The sequence below is a fragment of the Sceloporus occidentalis genome, unplaced genomic scaffold, assembly GCF_023333645.1.
Source record: "Sceloporus occidentalis isolate IW3139 unplaced genomic scaffold, rSceOcc1.0.p SCAF_21, whole genome shotgun sequence".
In the NCBI taxonomy this organism is placed as follows: domain Eukaryota; kingdom Metazoa; phylum Chordata; class Lepidosauria; order Squamata; family Phrynosomatidae; genus Sceloporus; species Sceloporus occidentalis.
The window spans coordinates 1315896-1328299 of NW_028317001.1; the positions used below are offsets into that span (position 1 = coordinate 1315896).

Consider the following 12404-nt stretch of genomic DNA (forward strand, 5'->3'; position numbering starts at 1 on the left):
CACGTCTAAAAACCCCGACATCCTTATTTTTCAACTCTGAAGAAGCCTCCTTGTAGGTTGAAGAAAAATCTTCCAAAACAGAAATAAGCCTCATAAAATTAGCATTTGTTTTTTCAAAATACATTTCCTTCCAATCAATCTCTTTAATAGCCGATCATTGCTGTTTTCAGTAATCATTTGTACATTCTCTTTGGAACACTGAATCAATTGTTCACACATTTGAACACAGGCCGATTTCTCGTTTCTTCTTTTAATCATCGCTCATTTCTCCTGCGGGGTTAAGCTTTGCCTTTGCCTGGCAACGTAAGTGGCTGTAAATATAGAAACACTTCAGATAGTAAATTCCTGCATGTCAACAGAATTTTAATATGTTTAGTAAGATAATTTAAATAAATATTTAATTAAACATTAACTAAGAAAATGAAAATTATTTTGAAATATTATCATGCATCTTTTTAAGATATATGTAATGTAATGTATATATTGCTTACATTCATTAAGAATACTGATAATAAATAAATTTTGTATTATATAAATATCAGGAATATACATAAATAAAAATATAATAAAAATATATTAAAATAATGTTAAAAAACTTAGTATATCAGAAATTAATGAAATAATAATTACAGTACAATAAAATAGAAGAATACATCTAGCCAAATGTATAATTTCAAAATGAGTATTTAAAGTATTAAAGTTGTACCTGAAAAAACATACCTGCTATGTTAAACGTAGGTTTTTATTTGATATATTTGATATATCCGATAAAAGTAATATTAATCTAATTTTATATATATATATATATCAAATAAATATACATTATATGTATGAATACAATATATATAGTATATGTATTATATACACATATATTTATATATGTAGATTTTATATATATATATATATATATATATATTGAAATAAGAGAAACATCACCATCTTTGCCATTTGTTACAGAATCCTTTTTGAGGCTAAAGAACTACTAGTAAACTTGCTTCAATGTTGCTCTATGAAGTTTGTCCTGCTGCCTCCTGTCAGAGATAGCTAGACAAGTTTTCCAAACTAACACACCAGCCTTACAGAGCACCTCTGAACCCATGATTCATGCAATAAATGATCATCACCATGAACAGATCTAGAAAAAATAGTGAGCAGCAGAAAATAGGGGTAATTCTCACCACTGGGTTTCACTGGTTGCAGATTGGGAAATTCACATTCATTATCTTCATCTTCAGGAGACATATTTACATCTTGGCTATCCTTATGCTGAACATTTGCATTGCTGTTATTTTCAATGTTTTCTCCTATTTGAGTTAGGTCAATGTCATCATTAACTGGTGTCAAGTTGAGCAGAATTGTCCCCGCTTGTGCTTCTGCAAGATGTGCAGCAAAAAATAATTAATATAATAATAATATTAATAATAATATAATAGCAACGTCTTCCTTTTAGAATTTATTTTAATCAAGTATAAGTTTTTTTCTATGCATAATAAAATAAGGACATCATTTAATATATTACTTTGAAATTACTGTGTAATGTTACTGTGCAATAAGTAAAATATCTAGAAATATATATATATATATATATATATATGAGAAACCTATTGTTGCCTAAAATAAAGTGTTGAAAATGAATTAGGATTAACAGGAATACTAAATGATAAATCTTACCTTGTGAAAATAAATCTTCTGAACCAGCACTGGTGCTCAAATCATCACTCGGCTGGGTATCAGGTGGCATTTCCATAGGTTCATCTGTGTCCTCAAGATGCCTGAACTCAAGGCGGTTCCCACCAGCAGCTCTTTTTGGCTCCACAGAGGCGTCACCAGCAAATATTTGCTCCAGTTCCTTAAAAAATGGGATATTTATGGCTCCCATACCACTTGTTCTAGATAGTTGAGCAGCTTTTTTATAAGATCTCTTTAGGCTTTTACCCTTCGTCCTACATTCCTGACTACTTCTAGAAAATCCTTTTCTAGAGAGCTGAACTGCTATTTTTTCATAAACACATATGTTTCTGTGACTCTTGTTTAGTTGCATCTGTATATTCTCTTCACCCCAGATAGCAATCAAAGCTCTAGTCTCATCTACTTTCCAACGACATCCTCTCCCACCAACTTTTGCGGTGTCCTCCATGTCTGTTTTGAAAATTTTAAAATTGGTTTTGCCAAAAGTTGCCAAGGAGGAACACAAGCGGCCGACCTGCAAGCAAGCGTTGTTTTTGAAAAATGGCTCTACGGAGAAGAGAGGGATGAAAAGAGGGAGGAGTATACATAAAAGGTGAGAATTCCACACCTTTGACTCCATCCTAAAACAGGCAATGTCCTAGTTCCTGTTCTTTGTTCTCGTATGAGACAAATGGAGGTACCAAAAGATGCAAATGCTGTCCCTCCCCCCCACCAGAGGCCAAGAGGAAGGTGCGTGTAGGAGCGTGCGTGTGCCCGCTCGCACATCCCCCTCCCCGATCTGGAGGAGCTGAAGTGGAGCCGTGCCCTTCGCTTGTAGGCTGCTGTGCTTGTGAACAGAATAGCTCCATTCCCTGACCCTCCCTGGCAAAGCGCGACTTCCGACCCAAAACCCTGCCCTGGCATCGCCCACTTGCTCCTTGCCTCTCCTCACTCACCCGCCCTGCCAAAGCTGCCCTGCCCCGAAAACTTGCCCCTTTCCAGCATATCAATGGGAAAGCATAACAATAGGAATATGTTTGCTTCAGCACTGGACTGGGGGAAAAAATAGATGCCACTATAATTAATGAATGCTGGGGTATTTTAGTTTGTTATGGCATCTGGCAGAGATGGCCAAAAACCTCATCAAAACAACAACTCCCAACATTCAAATCTATCTATCTATCTATCTATCTATCTATCTATCTATCTATCTATCCATCCATCCATCCATCCATCTATCTATATGTACACATATATATATATCCCATATGGATAACAATAGCAATACAGTAATGTGTATATATATAGTAGACTCTATCTATCTATCTATCTATCTATCTATCTATCTATCTATCTGTATCTCTCTCTCTCTATCTATCTATCTATCTATCTATCTATCTATCTCTCTCTCTCTCTATATATATATATATATGTATGTATGTATATAGGTAACAATAGCAATACAGTAATGTGTATATTTACAGGAAAATATATTAGTCTGTCTATCTATCTAACTATCTATCTATCTAGATAACAATAACAATTCCGTAATGTGGATATTACAGCGATTTGAAAGGAGGGTAGTCTGGGAATTGTAGTCTGCAATATCAAAAGCACACACACACACACATATATTTATAAATATATATACCAATGCCTTTTTTCTGTACTCTATCTCACACACACACACACACACATATATATACATGTATGTGTATATACACATATATATACATACATATATATATATACACATACACACACAGAGAGATATATATATACATGTATGCGCAAATACACACATATACATATACACGTAGATATGTATACATACACACACACACACACATATATATATAGATATACATGTATGTGTATATATACACACACACATATATATATATATATATATATATATATATAAATACACGCATATATATACATTTATATATATAGAAATGCTTTTTTCTGTACTATCTCACACACACGCACACACACACACACACACATATATACACACACACAGAGACAAGTAACTATAGGCAAATAACCACACATATTTTCTTTGTGTGTGTTTGCATGCGCGCGTGTGGGATGCAACTTTTGGGAGAGTGCATACACACACAGACACACATGTACACACAATGCATACATATGGTTTGGCAAAATCAATCCATAATAGTGTTACATTACAATTTAAACAGATTAAATAAAAAATGATGATATGCATATAGTCAACATGACATTTAAATACATTTCAGCTGGGGGAATGACAGATGTCAGACAGCAATGTGAAAAAGGTGCATTTGTAATAAATTAAAAATTATACAAATTAAATAAATAATGCGTAGTCAAGCAATCGTTCAGATAAATTGTAAATACATTTCAAGCAGGGGGGGGGGTTGACACGTATGACAGACGGCGAGGCCTCCGCTATGCTATTCGGAATTGCGCTATGTGAAAAAAGCCAGAAAAAAATATTAAAATATTAAAAAATACTGATCTTACCTCCGGAGCTGCAGACAAAGGAGGACGACTGATGAGAAAATGGCGACTGCCACGACGGATGGGGGCAAGGCAAGGAGCCAGACCCCCTCGCGCTTGACTCCTCCCATACAGGTAACCCGAATCACGTATTATCGTTCCCATTTAAAATACATCGATTCCTATCCCGGATTAAAGTAAAATAGTAGGGTTGAACCTTCTATTTTTTTATCCCGCGTTAAAGGCATTTAATTCGGTTTAAAAAAAGGAGTCAGATATAAATAGATTTCTAATGGGGACGCATGCGGGGTGATCTAGAACCGTTCTAGGTTTAAATCGGGTTCAAATGGGCACGCTACTTTATGAATTCGCTTTGTAACCCGCGTTATACCCCAGTGGAAACGGCCCCTATATGAACTTTCTCTTTGCCGTAAATTCGGGATCCATTCCACCCAAATCTTAAATGTTCACCCTCCAGACATAACAATTGTTCATTCTCTAACATAAACCATTCTCTAATCCAAACTAAATAACAAGCAGCATCATAAAGTTTTCTTTTTGGTAAACCCAGCCCTCCTCTACTTTTGTCATCACAAAGTAGTTTTGTTTTTATCCTGGCTCTTTTTTTATTCCTTTTGCCATAGAGTCAATGGTTTTTCATTCTGGATGATGGGTATCGCTTGAAGCAGAAGCAGTATTTCAGGAAGGAAACTCATTTGGATCAGAGATATTTTTCCTTATAGAGATAAGTGTAATTTCCCCCATATTTCTAGGTCTTTTCTGATTTCCTTCCTTACTGTCTCATAGTTATTGTGAAACTGATCTGCGTTTTTATTGGTGAAATTTATTCCTAGATATTTAACTTTCTTTCCCACTTTAAATCCACTAATTTCTTCCAGGATTTGTTCTTCCTTTCCTCCATATTTTTTGTTGTTGTTTTGTCTCTGTTTACTTTTAGTCCCGAAACATATTCCAATTCCAGTATTACATCCATCAATTCCCTTATGCTCTTTTCTGGGTTCTCCAGGGAATACAAAATGTTGTCTGCAAAAACTCTCATTTTAAACTCAATGTATGTTAATTTTTATTCTATTGATCTTATTTTCTAATCTTATCCTATTATTCACACTTCAAGGATCAGAATGAACAAAAGGGGTGATAGTGGGAAAGCTTGCCGTGTACCTTTAGAAATCTTAAATTCTTCTTCTTCTTTTTATAGTTAACAGTTTGGCTCTTTGATCTTTATACATTGCCCCTATCTTAAATAAGAAGCTACTATTTCGATTATTTCAAGTGTCGCAAATGACATATCCCATCCTATGTTATCAAAGGCCTTTTCTAAATCGACAAAGTACAAACTTTCTTCCGTTGTGCCTTTCTAAATATTCAATTATATTTAAGACGTTTCGTATGTTATCACTGAGTTGTCTGTGGGGGAGAAATCCCGATTAGTCCTTGTGAATCCAGTCTTTAAGAACCTTTTTGAGTCTATCATAGAAAATAATTTATAATCCATATTTAATAAGGAAATTAGCCTATAGCTCTACTTCAGTTGCATCTATATCTTCTTTTAACCGCAAAGTTATATTAGTTGTTTCCATGTTTCAGGATAATGGTTTCCTTTGATGGCATTTATCGTTAATTTGAGTGGTGTTAACAGTCGATCCTCAAATACTTTATGATAACTGGCGATGAAGCCATCATTCCTGGTGTTTTCCCTTTCTTCCCTTTTTCTTATTACTTCCATGATTTCTGCTGTTGTCATCGGTCCATTTAATATAGTTCTTTGTTGGTCTGAAAGTGGCTTTGAGTTAGCTTTTCCCAAAAACTCCTCCATTTTGGCTCTAGACGTTTGAGATCCTTTATATAATTTAGCATAGAATTTTTGGAAGACCTTCTTAATTTTATGTTGGCCAGATGTTAATGTCGAATCTTTGTTTATTTCCGTAATCGTGTTTCGTTGTTTCAACTTCCTTATTTTATTGGCAAGCCATCCTCCTGGCTTGTTTGCTGGTTCAAAACTCCTTTGTTTTAGATATCTAATTTATGCTTCTTCTGTATAGGTTTATGAGGGAAGACTGCATCCTGGTCTATGCTAATTTTTGAGATGTGAAGACCTATGGAAATTCATTTTATAAACCCAGTGAAACAAATATCTCACAAAGCTCTCGTAAACAACATGTACAGACACAGTCCCCACACAAAGGACTCACTGGCGCACTGTGCATCTGGGGTCTGGAAATCCAACTTCCACCTTCTGGGAGGACAATGCTGCCAGAGACTGCATTTGGGGCTTTATACCTGCAAAGCATGGCTCACTCTCTCAACTGCAACCCTTCCACACAATCCTGGACTGAAACATTTAAACAAAGGTCCTCTTTCAGCTCCAGGAATAAAGGCCTACCTTCACTGCAAAGACCCTGATTCCTGCAGCCCTCTCCTGCAGTCCTTTATTGCCGGAGCTTCCCTGGGTCAGAGGCTGTCTCCTCAACCGTAGAGAAGGGTTGCTCTGAGTGCAAAGGAGGAGGAGGTCCACAGGTCTGAGGGAGGAAAGGCAATGGGGAAAGGTCAGTGCCAATGGCCATGGAGAGCAGAAGGTGGCAATGCCTAGGAACCCCTCTGAGTCCCAGCCATTCTAGGAATGAGTGGAAGGAGTGAGTCCAGGGGGCTGAGGGGGTCTCCTTTCCCAAAGTGGGGTGGAAAGAACTGGTTCCCATGGGACTGTGGACCTCCATGACCTGTGAGCAAATCTATGGGAGACGCTGCCTCAAAGAGCATTGGAGGAGTCTCTGGCTGGATGGCCATCTCTTTGGAGGACTTGGAGGGCAGAATGGGGCTGACTGTTTGGCCCTTGGGGCTCCCTTCCAGCCCTAGGAGCCTACGAAGCCTACCTTACAAGGCTGTTGTGGGAGTTAATCACAAGACAATTACTACACAAGAATGGCCACCTTTGAGCAGCTTACAATAAAAATATCCATACAATACAATAAAAACATGTTTCATGATCTGCCAAACCCTAACCCTAACACTCCCATCCAAAACAAAATGCCATTAAATTACTGGATAGTTATTTAAAATTATTGGACAGTTATTGAAACAGTTATTAAAAACAGGGATAGTAGTCAAAGCCCAATGTTTGTGAAGAATAATGATAATAAGGCTTGTATTAAAACTATCCTCCCCATTTCTGATCCCTTTTAAAACCCATGTTCCCCAGAAGGAGCAGAGCTGTGTAATATGAAAACCCTCTCTGAAAAGAGACACAAAAGACACACAAAGGGACACACTTCCTTCCTTTTGGCCCCAAAAGCCTGGCCTCCTCCTGGCTCTGGAGCCTCAGGAGAGAAAGAGAGGCCTCTGCTCAACTGAGTCACAAGCAGCACAAAATGGCCTCCGGAACACAAAATGGCCACCGGGACACAAAATGGCCTCCTGAACACAAAATGGCCTCCAGAACACAAAATGGCCTCCGGAACACAAAATGGCCTCCGGAACACAAAATGGCCTCCGGAACACAAAAAGGCCTCCGGAACACAAAATGGCCTCCGGAACACAAAATGGCCTCCGGAACACAAAATGGCCTCCAGAACACAAAATGGCCTCCAGAACACAAAATGGCCTCCGGAACACAAAATGGCCACCGGGACACAAAATGGCCGCCTCTGGCTCAGTGCTTGGCAGTGGTCAGTTTGAGGCCTTCAGGGAAGCCATAATGGAGGATGAAAGGGCCCCAAAGTCGGAAGGGACCCCAAACAGGATTTCCAAACCTTAACAACACTTAAAATGCCAAGCCAAAAGAACATTCCTAGAGTTCCATAAGACAGAGCCATGGCTATTACGGTGGGGCACATCAAGAACGCCCAGGAAGGTGGCATTAATGATGATTACGGTGTGGCAGCAGCTCCATCCTCTGCCCCGCAGGTCTGATAATATCATCATCATCATCATCATCATCATCATCATCACTACAGCATGAGAGCCACCATTAAAAGCATTAAAATCCCTTTTGGGGAGTCCCACTCTCCCACCTTCAGAGAGAGTGGCCCATGCCTAGAAGGACTGCTGGGCCTCCTTCCTCCCCGCCTTAGTGGCAGTGGCCAAAGGAAAGCATCAGTAGCAGTAGACCCAAGCCAGGCCCAGCCAGCCCTCAGTGCAGCAGTGAAGCCTAGTGGTTCCAGGCCTTGTCTCTCTGCTGACCCTCCCTGTCTGTCTGTCTGTCTCTTTCTCTCTAGGACACTCTGCTCCTCTCCTCGCTCACTCTTCCACGCATAGAGCTAAATAGAGAAGCTGAAGCTCCGCCTCTTCTCGAGGCTGGCCAATGGGGGCAGAGCAGCTAGAAGACCCTGCCCCTGCCTGCCCCAGACTCACATTTTGCATTCTGGCAGCCATTTTGTTTTCTGGTGGCCATTTTGTTTTCTGGCAGCCATTTTGTTTTCTGGCAACCATTTTGTTTTCTGGCAGCCATTTTGTGTGCTGCTTGTGACTGTGGGGAATAATGTTCCAGAACCTCCTCTGACCATTGGCTTCTCTTTCTCTCCCTGAAGCTTTAGAGTGATAAGGAAGCCAGGCTCCTTGGGTCAAAAGGAAGGAAGTGTGTCCCTTTGTTGTCTTTTGTGTCTCTTTTCAGAGAGGGTTTTCATATTACACAGCTCTGCTCCTTCTGGGGAACATGGGTTTTAAAAGGGATCAGAAATGGGGCGGATAGTTTTAATACAAGCCTGATTCTTCTTCTTCACAAACATTGGGCTTTGGCTTCTAAGAGGAAGACTGCCCCCTCTTAGAAAAAAGGCCAAAAGCAGCTCCTTTGGGAGGTTTTAAAAGCCTCCCCAGTTTTCTTACTTACTAAGAGATTTTTACTCATGAAGGAAGTTGACAAAGCAGACCATCTCACATTACCAAGAATAAAACAAACAAATATAGACACAAAGAAACAACAACAAAAGTAAGGATTAGACAGAAAAAAGAGCTTATTTTTTGAAAGTAAAACCATGATTAAGAGGGTAAAAACCAGACTTGGGTGCTTCGACCCTTTTACAACCAGCTCAGGCTGTATCTGCACTGCAGAAATATTCCAGTTCGAAACTGTGTTAACTCTCCTGGCTCCTTCCTGTGGAATCCTGGGATTTGTAGTTTCTTGCGGCACCAGAGATCCAGAGCCACCCCAAGGCAAGGCTCTCCAGGGCTCTCTTGGCCCTCCTTTGCTTGCGAATACTGACTATCTCAGGGAGTCTCTATATTAGAGCATCAGGAAAACGTTTGGGTATTCTTAAGGCTGGGAAATCCTGTTTGGGGTCACTTCTGACTTTAGGGATGTTACATCCTCTATTATGGGTTTCTTGAAGGCCTCAAACTGCCAACTGCAAAGAGCTGAGGCTGGGGCAGCCATTTTGTGTTCTGGCAGCCATTTTGTGGTCCAGCGGCCATTTTGAGACTGGCCCATTGTGACCTCAGTCTGATGCTCCTTACCTGAAGGATTGCGACTGGCCCATTGAGACTTCTGGCTCATGCATCTTACCTGAATAACTGAGACTGGCTCATTGTGATCTCAGCCTAAAGTTCCTTGCCTTAAAGATTGAAATGGGACTATTATCAGTTAAGGTGCTCTTTACCTAGATTGAGAATGGCCCATTGTGACCTAAGGCTGATGCTCCTTCCCTCATGCATTGAGTCTGCACATTTTGATTTCAGGCTGGTGCTCCTTACCTGAAGCATTGAGGCTGTCCCATTGTGATCTCAGAATCATAGAATCCTGGAATCATAGAGTTGGAAGAGACCACTAGGACCATCCAGTCCTACCCCGCCATGCAGGAACTCTCAATCAAAGCATCCCTGACAGATGGCCATCCAGCCTCTGTTTGAAGACTTCTAAGGAAGGAGACTCCAGTACACTCCGAGGGAGTTTGTTCCACTGTCGAACAGCCCTTACTGTCAGGAAGTTCCTCCTAATGTTGAGGTGGAATCTCTATTCCTAGAGCTTCCATCCACTGCTCCAAGTCCAGGAATTGGTTGCAGCTGTGGCTCCAGACAGCAGGGGATTGTCCAAGATTGTGGCGGAGTGTGCCAGAGAGCAGCACATAGCACTTGTGTAAATATGCGGTGACATCTGGAATGATGGACAGTAATCCAGGTAACACAGGAAATTGTACAGGAAGGGGTTGAGCTAGATTGCCACATGGCAAAAGTGTATATCAGCTCAGATCATCATTGTACAGAGTGGGTTTTGTAATTGGTGGATGGGGTTGGTCTAGCTCTCGTGTATGTTTTGCAACCAAAAATAAACAGTGCCTCTTGTGAAAAGCCAGCCTACGGTGCTTTAATCTAGCAGCTGTGTTTCCTGGCAAAGCTCCAGTCTGCCAGTGTGTCTATCTACTCACAAGCTTCCAAGATTGCTCTGAGTTCACCTCTGCATTTTCTCCCAACATTTATACTCTCATTGTTTAATCCAGTTTTAGTACTGGGATCGGGGGGGATTGATTTCTTTTGGATTTTATTGTAACCTCGATGTATTTTATTGTTGAAACCAGCACAGATTCTCCTTCATAGAGCGGGCTAGAAATAAATCTTTTCTTATTATATTATGCTGGCATCCAAGTCGGCTCGTATCTCGTGTGTGTGTTTGCCTTTGCTGTTCTTATGGCTGGGAATGGAGCTGAGGAATGAGGAGAGAAGAAAGGGTCCGTTTTGTGCAAATTCACAACTTCTGCGCATCAAAGAGTCCAGTCTGTTGAAATAGCAAAGAACTTTATTAAAACACATAGTCAGAAATTCAGTCTTTAAGCTAGAACTGCCCTCCCCAAGCCAAAGAATATATTGAAACCCCCAAACCTAAAACTCCACCTTTACCAAACCTAGCCCCCACCTACAATTCCCACCATCTATCCCCCACTTTGCCATCCCTCTCACACGCACAATCTCTCCCTGCCCCAGACATTCGAAGAAACTGGATCCCTTTCTGTTACTACAGGTCCCCAACTTTCTTCAGCCAACATCCCACAAATTCCGAATGCTATCCTTGCTATTCTAGCCAGCCGCAACAAACCCCAGCCCCCCATCTAACTAACCTAAACCACGACCCATAATCCCCCGCCAAATTTATAACCCAAAGCAATTATCTATACTAGTAGCAATTAAAACCTAAACTTTACTAATCATAACTTTAAAACATAAACAGACATATGGATAGAGAAACTGTGCAAATAAATTCATATGGGCGGGATACAAACCACCATACAGTACGTATAGGATACGTACTAGGGTTAGGAAGGGGCGGTGCTTCCGCACCCCCCTAACCCTAGTACGTATCCTATACGTACAAGATGGCGGCGCCCCTTCCACATGGGCGCCGCCATCTTTATGTTTTGGACGCATAGCGTCCAGACGTGTCACGGCGCCTATGATGTCGCGTATTCGCCAGCAGTGCCTCGCGACGTCTTAGAGGCACCGCAAAAAGAAGCTCCGAAATGGAGCTTCTTTTTTACTCCGCGCAGGAGCCGTGCGGTTTGGCTGATGCAGCTCCCGCGCGGAGCAAACGGCGGCGGTGGGGAAGCGCCGCAAATCGGCGGTTTGTATCCCACCATGGGCTTTTTAGCACCGCTGGATGGAAAAAATATTTTTCTATTCCACCTTTACAAAAATAATGTTCATTCACTTCTTGGGTTTGTGTGGCTTCTCTCCTGTGCTGCCTCTCTGCTGACGGAATAGGCCTGACCTCCGAGAAAAGCATTTCCCACACTGCTGGCATTTGTATGGCTTCTCTCCTGTGTGGATTCGCTGGTGTCTCACTAAGTTTACCTTCAAAGAAAAACATTTCTCACAATGCTGGCATTTGTATGGCTTCTCTCCTGTGTGGATTCGCTGGTGTGACAATAGGTTTGACTTACAATAAAAACATTTCCCACAATGCTGGCATTTGTATGGCTTCTCTCCTGTGTGGAGTCTTTTGTGTATCACTAGGTAGGACTACTGAGAAAAACATTTCCCACAATGCTGGCATTTGTATGGCTTCTCTCCTGTGTGGACTCTCCGGTGTCTCACTAAGTTTCCCTTCAAATAAAAACATTTCTCACAATGCTGGCATTTGTGTGGCTTCTCTCCTGTGTGGACTCTCTGGTGTCTTGCTAAGTCTCCCATCAAATAAAAACATTTTCCACAATGCTGGCATTTGTATGGCTTCTCTCCTGTGTGGACTCTCTGATGTCTCACTAGGACTGACTTCAAACAAAAACATTTCCCACATTGTTGGCATTTGTATG

The 12404-nt window shown here is 40.8% G+C and overlaps 1 long non-coding RNA gene across 1 annotated transcript; it reads right to left on the reverse strand.

Annotated features, from left to right (window-relative positions):
* Positions 1-220: 220 nt before the first annotated feature.
* On the reverse strand, positions 221-2082 carry LOC149301331 (uncharacterized). The gene is made up of 3 exons (XR_016272199.1): positions 1672-2082; positions 1179-1373; positions 221-311 (listed from the first exon to the last, which is right to left on the reverse strand). It is a non-coding gene; the product is annotated as an uncharacterized LOC149301331 (long non-coding RNA).
* Between the last annotated feature and the right edge of the window lie 10322 nt (positions 2083-12404).